Below are 12898 nucleotides of genomic sequence, written 5' to 3'. Positions count from 1 at the left end.
CGAAATATGACTGACTCACCAGATTTTCAAAAAGTCCATTTGTTTAAATAATACATAAAAAATTGTTATTTTTTGTTAATAATTCTTGTAAATCCTCATCTATTTTCATGGAAATTTATTTTCTTATACTTCACAGCCGAACCGAAAATACGGATAAATCAGAATTTGTATTTCCTACAAATCAACAAATATAATTATTATTGAAGTTTACTTATAGTAAGGTGTTCTCCTACAGGGAAATGTAGTTCTCAAGTTGTCTAGAAATAAAATTCTAAACCCTAACTTTGAACGCAGTTTTCACCCCCCAAATATGAAAACGGGGGGAAAAAACACGTATTTCTTATTTTTCGGTCCTCTATAACATATCCAAAAATCAAAATGATCGGAGGCGGACGCCTAAAATACTCTCCTTGTGAGATTAACTTCAACCCCGCCGAACAAGAAGTAGAGAAAAAGGATCAGTTAAGTAGGTGCTTGGGTATTAAAATAAAGATGCTTGCGGAAAATGGATTCGATCGATTTGGGTTGTCAAAGGCTCACTGATTTTAACTCTACTTCAACCAGAGAGATTGCTTTTGATGGCATTACTTTGGCAAATGAGTGACGGGAATCAGTAATCGTCGAAGAAACTATTGGAATGAATCGAGAAGGGCTCAGGTAGCTCAACTCGAAGTAACTTCGGAGAATGAAGGGGTTGAGGCGTGATTTCTCTGATGCTTGGTGAAGAATTGCGTATTTATCTCGATTTCCCATTACAGGCCAACATCGCCTGTAATTTTCCAGCCGTAAAACGAACCGGGTCAACTCTTGAATTTTTACATCAAATACTCCGGAAGATAATTAGGAGACTAAATTCACTTCTTTATTACAGTTATTCCGCACTGAACTATGAACGTACACAATGTATTAACTAAGGCCACAGAAAATGTAACGTGATCTGCGGCAAATGGACCTCCAAATGCACAGTAGTAGCTGGAGGTCTTAAGCACACCTTTGCATACAAAAGACTACTGCATTTCCTCGCTCAAGCAAAGAATGCAACCTTATTTTGCGCGCTAAAATTCGAGAAAGTACACTGACAATAAGTTGCATTAAAAACGAGGAAAGGAACTTGGAACACATTTCCAGATTATTTGAGGCATTGAGAGCGAAAACGGACTATCCCACATTTTCTGCGAAACTGAGTTAGTAGCAATAATGTATTCCAATAGGCTCTACTAATCATATAAAACAGGAAGAATTAATTTTTTTTTCAATGTGGGTTAGTCCGTTTTTCATATCAATGCCTCATTTATCCTCCAGAATTTATATAAACCACCCATCAATCGCCCAACCGATACTACACACAATTTACGACGAACAACGAATAACTTTTTCTCCATCAGCAACGAATAAAAAGGAAACAGGCTGCGCAAGAAAGAACCATTCCTGTCGACCCTGATGAATGACCCCGTAAAGACTAAAAATCCTCCCCTCTCATTTTATGGACAAACTTTCCAAACCTATTCAGCTGATTTATAACATCCCCTGCCCTTTGTAAAACTAACGATCGCGACCTGTTGTAAACCCTATCAACGGCGCAACACAAATCGCTCCACGGGGGCGGATTAAACAATAATTCACTAAATGACCAGCAACGTCTATCAGCGCTTTGAGGAGGAATCCTAACGAGAATCCCTGCTCAGCCAAGTGCATTACGCGATACGTGTTGGGGAGAAATCTGCTCCTATCCTTTGCCAGATTGCGTTTAGCCATTCCATGGCGGATACAGGGTCCATTTAGATCCATCCGATACATCAGACTCCATGTGTTACTTATATTTGTATCAGTTCATGGAAAAGATCAGCATTTTAGATGATGATAATAATATGAGAACCTAATTCAGAAGCTTATCTCGAAATCTATAGGAATGAAATAATGGGCCCTGCGAAAGTGAACCCTTCATCCAACCCCCTACATTACTGTATCGATTGTTCCAGGGTTAAACTCCAATAAAAAATTCGAAACAAGTGGGCAACGCTGATAATTCGTAAGTTACAGCGTGCTGGACTACGAGGACAGTAAAAATCGGTGGAATATTTAAATGATCGTCATCGGACCACGATACTGAAGACAGGAGCAAGACAGCTCGAGCACGAACGGAAATTGCCTCGTTGTCCTCGACGTCGACGTTATTTACGAATCTTAACGAGCGAAAGCTCACGCTTTCTCCCCTCATCAGAGACTAGCGCGAGTCCTGAGCAACCCTTCCCTTCCTTCCTTGCTCTCGGAGAGAGCTTCCTTTCCACGTTTTCCTCCGCTCCTTTTAAACCTGTACCTCCTTTCCTGTTCCTTAGAAGACCTCTGAGATTATTTTATACGAAATTGCAGTCGACGAGACATTTTAATTAGAAGGATACTATACAATAAATATATATATATATATATGCAATCCTATCAATAATAAGTATGAAATACTAGGCAGCTATTAAAATTCCCCACAACAATACAGGAAAGTCGTAAAATCGCGCGTAAGAGCAACAGATAGAACGTCACCAATACCCGTCTCCCTACGAAATGACTTTCCCCGAAATTGCCCCGTCCCTTTCACGGTTCGGCCCACGAAGCAACCGTTTCCTCGCCACACCGTCGGTCCATTCACGCTGTCTCCAATTTGTTGAACATTTTTCTTCGCGCCGTTCACGCGTATCTGCAAACAGATATCGCGGGTTCCTTTTAAATTACTTTTCTATTTACCTCCCCTTACCGCTCCATTTCCAAGCGCGCCCGTTAAATTCAACTTCGGTCTCTCCCGCTGTCGTTCCGTCATAGTGTCAGATTTTTCCTTTTTTTTTTTTATCCACAGGACGCGTCGTTCAGTTTCCAATTAACTTCCACACCGTACAAATGAAATCCCATTCGCCTGCATTCAATATCGACATTCTACCCCCGGCATAATTAACGCGGCCCCTCTTAATTGTCGAGCCGTTAATTGGTATTCGTGTAACGTCACCATTTTTTTCCATCCCCCCGCTAATTACACCGACACCCCCAATTTTCACGCCCCGCTCCCCCGGCCGCCCCATGTTTTTACGCCGATTATTCTATTTCCGATTTTCTCGCGGCAAGCGTCTCGCTTCTCCGCCGAACGCACCCCTCTGAATCGCGAATAAAACGGAGCCCGACTGGCCCCATTTGTTGCGCGAGTGCCAATAACATTAATTTACCAAACTCCCAGCGAGGTCGAGCCTTAATTATACGAAACCTGCCTCTTCATTTTATACGCGTTGGTTGTAAGCGAAACGATTTCTATTAATGGCGAGGTATTTGATTCGGTCGTTCCATGGGAGCACACTATCGGTTACTTGCGCTTCTGTCTGGGCAGAGATGATCTGTTAGTTGCGGTAAAACTGTAAAGGGGGTGACTTTCTTATGAAAGGAAAATTTTATAAAGAGACAATTTTATTTTAGGATAAACTTTCCGCGAGTGAGATTCCCTTTATTGCAGAAGATGGCTTCGAGACTCACTTGCTGCCAGGGATGCGAGTACCCGATTTATTCGAGTACTCGAATCCGAGTGAAATAATGACGATCGGTGCCTGAGATCGACGAACTGTTTGAGAGAAATGCAAGCTACTTGAGAAGCTCAAACGGTTCGAATATTCGAGCTCTCGACTTCGAGTTACTGGGCGTTAAATTTGCAGCTCGAAAATTTTCGAATGACTCGAATTACGTCGAGTCAATAGGCGTCTACAGTTAGACTACTTAGTATTCGATACGAAATGCATAAATATTCGAGTAACTTGAGTAATTCGAATATTAAATTAAAGTAATTCGAAGTCTTACTTGGGCTCGAATATCGGAGCCGCTTGAGCTTTCCTTTTCAAAGAGTTCCTCAATTTCAAGCAGCTCGGAAAATTCAGCCCGAGTTCAGCTGACCTCGTCAATTCCGGCTACTGGCACACCCCTACTTGCTGCCTATTTTCACAAATACCACTGCCAAACGATTGTAAAGGTATTTCGGCCAGTTTCGTCTGCGAAACTGGGAGATAAAGTCAGAATCACCACTTTGGCTACCAGAGGAGCCAAAGCAACTTGTGAACACAAGTGACCAAGCTCTCCCGCGCTAATCTTCAGCCCGGTGCACGAGCATCCAGCGGATTTCGAGAGTGCTTCTAGGGGAAGAAGAAAATAGAAACGAAGGAGGGGGAGGGACACGGCGAGATCCCTTCCCTGGACGTCGATTCGTCTCCATCAGTCCAAACAAACAAATGTCAGCCGAAGGGGCGGGTCGGGGGGTGTTGAGGAGAGGATTTAAAAAAAATCCCTTGGCCTCTCTAAGCCGTAGCGGCGGGGCTTTCGAGGCGATCGATCGATTCCCGTCGCAGTTAATTAGATCCCCTCAATCCTGTGCAATCCAGGGGAGAACGCGGATCCTCCTTCCGCGGACAAATAGATCGAATTTTCCAGCCGACGCAGGGGTAACCGTAACTTATGAAGCAAGCGTCCCGACGACTGAGGCTGTGGGCGAAAAAGAGGGAGCGAATGCGGGAGACGGGAGATCGGCTGCTCCTTATTTGCCAGCCAAGGAAGCGGTCCGTTAATTAAGCAGCTTGCACCCGGGTCGTAGTCATCGGATGGGAAATTTAGGGAGAGGGAACACGTCGCCAGGACACGACTGTTTAATTTACATTTCATTAGTTCAATAGCGCCTCGAAGATGCGAGGAGGACCTGTTCGAGGAGGAGCGCCTCGAGCACGTGTTGGGTACAGATATTTTCAGTGGCGAAGTAAGTACCGCGCAAACTTGTTGGGAGTGACGAAAGGGTGAGTGGAATTTGGGGGTGCCTGCGTTACAAGGAAGCATTCCCAGTAGAGTCGGCATATCAAGTAAATATTGGTACCTACCGTTCGAATCCCTTGATAACGAAGTATACAACGCGAGAAAATAGGGTGCAATGATTACTTCGTTCTCTTCATACCATTAATGTGGAATAATAACAATTTTATACATGTACATTTTCAATTTATTTGAAGAGCTCCTCGGTGCACCAGTCGTCATAAAAAATGAAGAAACGAAAATGAAGAGAATGAAGCAAACAGAAACTCACCATTCGTTGTACAGTTCGGGCTATTGTCCCCAGGGTTGACCATTCCACAAATTTGGAAAACTATGGCGAAGCACCCCGATGAATATAATAATGTCGCTTAAAATCCCGGTCGAGTGAAACGTAACAAACAAACAAATATATTGCAGTCCATGGACCGTTCGCGAAAGCTTCTACAATATTCAATAAAAAAAGAGAGAGAGAGAGAAGGATAAACTCACAATAGTAAAATTTCACGAGCCACGTTCGACCAACGCGCGACGATGCGGTCGAAACACTGATCGTTCCACGCGTTTAAGGACACAGTTCGCGTTTATAGCTGCGGTGTAAAGAACAGAAATTCCCAAGAAATCCACGAGAACAAATACCCCTTGGAATTGTGAAAATTTCGGGGAAGGACATTCTTAAAATCCAACATTACATTGCAATCAGAGAATAGAGAAAATTGAAGGGAAGTACGAAATTAAATTTAAATGGCATTTGGCGCCAAAAGCAGCTTGGTATGTTTTGTGGCTTGCTATTTTTGTTTACCATTACATTTGATGTTATATTGCTTTTGTAAATTAATTAATTAAATTAATTGTAAATTAATAATATCTTTAAAATAATAATGTTTCCCTGTAATAGATGGTATCTTGATTGCTTTTAGGAGAACGTAATGTATTCTTTGAATGATTAGAAGCATATGAGTTTTCGGTTTTAAATAATTGAAAAATGTATGGAAGAAATGTAAAAAGAATCCTTGATAACACTCGATATTGAATTTGTATTCGATTATTTTTCTTAAGACTGATTTTTAAAAAAATATGTCCATGTTAACATGAAAATTCACAGTAAAATTTGTAGTGGATGCAATGCTTCGAGTAATAAACAAATAGAAAAATAACATTAACGCGATAAAATTGCTGGGTGGAACTTAGCGCGACCGTCTTACCCACGCGATGCCCGCTTACGGACTGACGCTTTTCGAACGCGCGAGTGCCTCAGTTTGAAGTTCCTGCTTGGCGCCAAAATTCAAATCGCCGCGGAGTACGCCGTCGCACATTTCTCTCAATATCATTCCCTAAGCTATTCAGATATTCAGAAAATTTAAACGGAATCTCTTCAACTCATAATAGTAATGAATCCTTTAAAGAAACATACGTCGATTGACGTTACAAAAATTGATTTTGTAACAACAACAAAAATATTACATAAATTTCTCAGTTACATTTTTCGAAATTGAATAATGAATTTTCAATACCCCCCGACAGGATTGAGAGGATTCGAAGAGCCTGTAATACTATTTAATGATGATTTGCGGCTTCAAAGGTTTCGTACTGTCGAACAGAAAAGATCGGTGGAGCTGATGAAGGAAAATTTAATCAAGTCGACATGAGAGGAGCGCGGAACACGTTTCGAAAGAGTGGACGCTGGATCTTGTACGATCCGATTTAACGAAATCGCGACCTATTCTCCGCTCGCTTCGACAAGACCGTGTTTGAACGGAAAACACGGTAAGCGCAAAATCAATATCTCGCGGGTCCGGTGCTCCTTTGAACCACACTCTATGCGACGTGAAGTTCAAACTCTTCCAACTACAAGGGGAAAATAACCGTTTCCAGTCCTTAACTGCTCACACCGAGCTTCCTAAAGGGGCTTCTGTTTAAGCGTACATATTTGCATTCCTCTGCGTGCGTTCGAACACATAAGTAATTCCATAAAAAGCTTGGAGACAAGGAATAATAGAAATTCATTAAGTTGAACAACTTTTTGAAGTTATTTAAACTTTTAAGTTTTCTGTTTCTTTTTATTCTATTTATTGACTATTTAGTCCTAGCTGTGGTAATTAGTATGGAGGGGATGTGTCAGTATAAAACGAAGAGAATTTTAAGAGTTGAATATTTTCTAAACAAATATATATCTGTATATTGTGGATTAAAATATTAAAATTTGCAGTAATACAGTTATTTCCTCAGGTCTTGAATTTCCATGAATTCCAGAAGCATTTCCCTTCTAAAAAATGCTATCCCTGTACCCCAACTGAGATCGCAGGAATAAAATTTCCCTTCCTCGACTTGGCACCGCGATAAATCACGGTGGCGCATCAATTAACGTCCCTTAAAACTTATTCTAGACTAGCCTAATAGGCTTAATCAAGGCGTGAGAAATGAAAACTGATTTCATCCCTTCGCGATACGGTTTTAAATTGGAATTTGCCAGAGTAGAGAGTAAATGCGCGTTTTCCTGACGAGGTGTGTGCTACATGTTATGGACAACTCTGGTTCGGTTGGGAAATGGTCAGCCACAGTAAATCGAGATTTATTTCTAACCGCGTGTATCCCTTTCGTCGGGCCAGGATTCGATACGTCAACCGGGGTGTCGGGGACGTGCTCTAACAAAAATAAAAGGAGCCACGAAATATGAACGGTATCGGAAATATGATTCGATGAAAATAACGAAGCAAATAGAATACGTGAATTCCACTGGCTTTCGTTTTATTAGCACACCACTGTTTCAAGGCAGATCAACTTACGGTCTATTAAATTTCGACTTAAGCTCAAATTCGTTATATTGAAAAAATCATTCTTCCTTTTCTACGCGGAATTGTTATTTAACTCTAATTTTGCAATATAGGGATGTTGAAGAGGGAAAAATATTAGCTGTCAATAATATCGAAGGAAATGAACGCATGTTCTCGATGAACAATTTATCTCTATAACTAAACTCACGATTGGTGTTACTTTATTTTTGCTAATTATAAATCTAAATCGTGGAATAAGAATCTCAGTTTCTATATTTTCTATGTTCCTACTGATTCATTGCTCCACATTCAAATAACTTTTCACCGTCTAATTACATTTCAGAGATACTTAAATACAGTGGCGTTCATTTTCATAACGTAAATTTGTTGCTGACAAACTTATCAACAGTTATGACAGAATTATGCACAGATTCTGATACTTACGAGGGACGTTGAGTAGAACAGGCTTCCGCCAGGAACAATTAAACGGTACCTTTAGAACTGCAATTATAAATTGTTACGAGGCAAGATCCACCGTTGCAATTTCCCGCGATAAAATTTCACCCCGCTGAGATAGAACGACGACGATCATCATTTTCTGGGTCGTCTGTGCTTGACAGTTGTTTTCGCCCATTCTCGCCGCGAGAAATGCAGCAACGAAACCGATATAACCGGGAAGACAAACGATCCCGGAAATGGGGAGCGGTTTCAAAATAAAGTTAAAAGATACAGAAATGAATGCTGGAAAAACAAGTACGCGACAAAAGTTAGTACCTATAGAAATAAAAACAGAGATATCTAGGAATAGCTTTCGAAGGGGTTTAAATTAAATAAAAGCAGAGGGAATTACAATTTCTGAATGCATTTCAAGCGCAGAGCCGGTCATTAACCGAATAAGAATTATTTAAATAACGAATCGAATAAAAATTACATCAACTTTCGATTATTCGGCGATGTATTTAATTTTTTATTCGACGATTAAAGTTAACTTTTTTATTCCACACTTTTTACGTTTTGTTGCATTCGAAACTGGAACTCCAATTGACACATGCGTCGCGTAATTATGGTTTCATACGCAGCTACGTACCTTGGAATGCAGAACCTGTCTGGTCGGTTTAAATTGACTGATATTTGCTTTTTCCCCAGAATTATGCACAAACAAATTGGCCGTGGTACTTTGCTCGACGCAATTTAGATATTACTTAGATATGCGCAGGCTCGAGGAACATTCGTCGTTATTCCTATTTCAGGACTAGATGTATGAAGTCCTACTTTGACACTCGGATCTCTACACGCAGATACTGCGCAACTGTCAATTTATTATTCCCTACACTAAACCTGTTTAGTGAATCCCTCCCAAGCCTTGAAACGCAAACTGCATTGCCGCTCGTCAGTATTAGAACACCCACACTGTGTGGAATAATCCTGAAAAACGTCAGAAATTTATTAAAGAACTGCACGAAATTTTATATCGATATTTTAACCTTTCGAGGTCACAGCTTCTTATAATCACAATTTGGTCACGTGGGGTTCACTGCACACCAGCGTCATTTTTAAGTTACCAATTTTCATATGTTTCGTGCTGTGATAGTCTTTCCCTAGAAATGTATATTTTGATGTGATGAAATTTACATATAGTTTAAAAAATTCAGTGAAATTTAAATTTTAATATTAAGGTGGAAAATTTGCAGGATTATTGGCAAAGGAAAAAATACTAAACAGTTATTGTTATTAAAGAGTTAAATTGAAAGCAGTGAAAAGTATTCAATCGGTACCAAATATCGCATTTTCTATCTGAATAAGGTAAGTAACAGTAACTCTCAGTTTAACGTCTATCCAAGATGCAACGTTTACCAAGCACACTCGAGAAGCCGCATAAAGGTAGCGGTGGGATCGATGCAGATTGCTTTAGAAACGGCTCGAAGGAGCGTCTCCTCTCTATTGACGCATTGCTGGCTGCTCTTATCTGCGAGACCGCCCCGCAGGTGAAGGAGGAAAGCACTCATCGATTCGTGAACGAAGCCGCGACTTCACGAAATTGCCTAGCATTCGACTTGTCGGGACACCAGTCCCAGTCGTATACAACCTTTCAGATCCTCGCACCCTCTCCTACGCCGCCATTTTGCCCGACGGTTTACGTTTACGGTGAATTAAGGGTAAGTTACACTCAGCCTTCAGAGAATCAGCCGCAACCAGGGCATGAGGGTTGGATTACATTGGCAGCTGGATTATTTCGAGGGAAAAGTGCAAAGTTGTGGGCGTCGGTTAATATTTGCTTGATGTATGCACAGTGGATTCCATGGGGAATTGCTGGTGGGAGGAAGCCAGAAGGAGACTAGGTTGAGGTTTTATTGAGGGTTCCTATTAAAAATGTAATTCACACGTTATCGAACTAAAACTTAAGACGATAAAGGCGTTCTTTAACGACTTTGAACTTCAACGATTTATAATACAAAGACACTACCCTTATCGGTTAATATTTACAAAAAAAGTCACCCCTACTGCACACCTTTACACCACAATGTTTCATTATTGAAATTCAATATTCTATGTACGAAAATATCTAAATGTCTGCACAAATGGCAAAAGTGTTTGCTGGCTAAAGAATGCCCTCCTCTTCATCAGACATTAAAGTCACCTATGTCTAATAGCCATCTACGCTGCACCCAATAAACCAAAGAAATCCATCTGCGCCAGGGATTTCGTGAGCCACTGCATAGAATGTTAATAGAGTCACATGTATTTGACAAATGGGAATCTGCAGACACTTGTAACAGCAACTGGTACCACATCGATCCACGGGTATTCGCAGGTGCTCGTAACACTCAGCCGTAACACCAGCGATAAGCCATGGATCGTTATCCGCTCGATATAGTTTCAGGAAACGTATCGACACCGTTTCGACAAACGGAAACATAGGTGATCGCTGACAGCCCTCGCCAAAGGCTTAATCCTGAACAAGGCTCCACATGGAGTTTCAGAATTCTGCGCGAGGTGCCTGCGACTCCCTCGCCCTTCACCCCAAACATGTCTCGAGAAGTCTGTGTAGAGGTCGATCCAAGAGAAAAGAATAGATCGTTATGGTACACCGTAACGAACAAGGTTTAAATTGAATAAATTCTTCAAATAAATATATTCACCGATCTGCACCCTTCCTGCTGCATAATAAATTCCACTGAACTTGAAAATCATATTTAGAACCGATTTCCATCAAAATGAATTTCCAAATTGCGGGCTTTAATTTTCAAAGCAATATGTTGCTGTAATGATGTGCTATACCAACGTTGTCAACGATTTGCTGTCCGTTTAATGTTTACTCGAACCTGCATGTCAATCGGGTAGGGTTTAATTACACTTTGCGTGGAATGTAGGAGGTGTCGGGGTGCTTTCACGCGAGATATTTTTATGATCGATAGTTCAGACATATTTTTATTAAACGAAGCAGTGGCGCACTACCCAAAGAAAAAGGAAAAAGGAGCTTAATGTAAGAGACTTAAGTAATTCAAGAGCTTTGTAAAAAGGAAAGGGAACTGTGTTTTAGTCTTTAAATAAATTTTTATAATCACGTAATGAATTTTATTGAATTTGCATTGAAAATATTTTTTTTTCTGTTCAACTCGGCTCCTCCCAAAATTAAATCCTGTGCCACTGAAATGAAGGCTACCTTTGCCAAGGGAGCTTCCTTCGCAGAGGTATGTATGAGATCCTGATGATTGCTAAGCAGAAAGATGAAGCAGTAAGCCGAATCTATATTTAGAGGATTCGAGACCTCACGAAGCCGGTCAAACTCGTCCTGGATGTGCGAACGTCGATGTAGCTGTCGAAACAAGAAGCACAATACGAAGGCAATAGCAAAGAAGCCTCTGAACGTCCGGCCAGGCATGCGAAAACTATTAAGCTCTACTATTACTATTCATTACCCTCGACGTCTTCTTTCCATCTCCTTGCTCCCATTCTGCTCGTTGCCCCTTTTTGCGGGGCAGCTTCGTGACTAAGTTTGCTTTTCAGCGGTGCGCTATGTTAACACGAATGATGAATTATTGACTGCTATTTTGCATAGGAAAATTGATATTAGACTTCCTGGGAATGGAAATTGAAATTGGAAGTGTAAAAGGTTTAGATGGAGCGGGGATAGATATTGATATAATTGTGACAAGTATTTGTTGAACATCTCAGTAGCCACACAGGTGAATTCCACGAATAAAATTAAGGAATTTATAAAAAAGTGGAGTTAATGAATTTAAAGGTTGAATTTAAAATTTGAGAAAGTTATTCATCGGTCCTTGAAACTTCCCAAAGGATCGAATTCTACCAACACTTTATTTTCGAATAACAAAATAAAAGAAACTCCGTCGAATATGCAATCAATTTTCGCAAACGCAGACGTCAGAATTTTTAATATATTAACGGTACATTCTGCTTTTAATATGAACATTAATTCATAATATTAATTCGACGTATTATTTAACCAGATTAACCCAGCTTCATTGAACAAAGGAAGATAATTACAAATTTCAATCTTTTCATACAGACCATTCTCAGAAATTTATTATAATATTACGCAGTCAATATTATTATGTGGAACCTAGCACACTGAACTTTAAACTCAGGTGTAAAATAAAATTCTGTCTCTTGTGCTACAAAACGTTGAAGATCCAATCCTGTTTATGGATTCAAAAAGCCTGATTAATTAGATGATTAGTCCCCGTGGTGTCACACCAGTTCAAACAACTACTACTTCCATAGAAGTTGTAAAACAAGTATAACCTAAGACTAGTTAGGTGGTTTAGTTGGTCGATAGGTAACACGCATATCCCAGCCGTTAGCATAGCTGACCTACAAGTGTCATCGAATAATGATAGAGGGAAGAAAAAATAATCGACACCCATGGGGAAAATTGAGGAGCAGGTTTACGACGAGCTGATAATGTTACACTGCGCGTAGCAAAAAATCGCAGTGGCAAAAAACGGAGAATTGCCCTTCGGAATTATGCCACGTCCGTTCTACTCCTTGCAAATTCTACCGAGCAACTGTCATCTTTTCTTGGCACTTAAAAGCTACTTGGGCAGTGATAAATAAAGAAATTTTGCGAAGGAATCTGTGCACGCATCTTATGAAGATAATACCTGGACCACTTTCGATAAATTATATTAATGAGTGAACTCATCGTATGGAAACCTCCAATGGGGTAGCACTTTACGTAGTATTATAATTAATAGTATGTATTTAGGATGCCAATGCCTTGAACGAGGAAAATACTGCAGCCTATCAATGTCATTCCTCCAACAAATCATGCTACATTTTTAGTA

The 12898-nt window shown here is 40.4% G+C and overlaps 1 protein-coding gene across 1 annotated transcript in view; it reads right to left on the bottom strand.

Moving 5' to 3' along the window:
• LOC143369441 (neuroligin-1) overlaps positions 1-5991 on the bottom strand; it is a 60534-nt gene extending 54543 nt beyond the window's left edge. The window contains exon 1 of the mRNA XM_076813376.1: positions 5090-5991. The gene's annotated coding sequence lies outside the window, so the exon portion shown is untranslated. The remainder of the gene's footprint in view (positions 1-5089) is intronic.
• Between the last annotated feature and the right edge of the window lie 6907 nt (positions 5992-12898).

Source organism: Andrena cerasifolii, chromosome 5 (assembly GCF_050908995.1).
Source record: "Andrena cerasifolii isolate SP2316 chromosome 5, iyAndCera1_principal, whole genome shotgun sequence".
NCBI lineage: Eukaryota > Metazoa > Arthropoda > Insecta > Hymenoptera > Andrenidae > Andrena > Andrena cerasifolii.
Note: the sequence above shows the minus strand (reverse complement) of the source record. Positions and strands in the feature narration are given on the sequence as shown.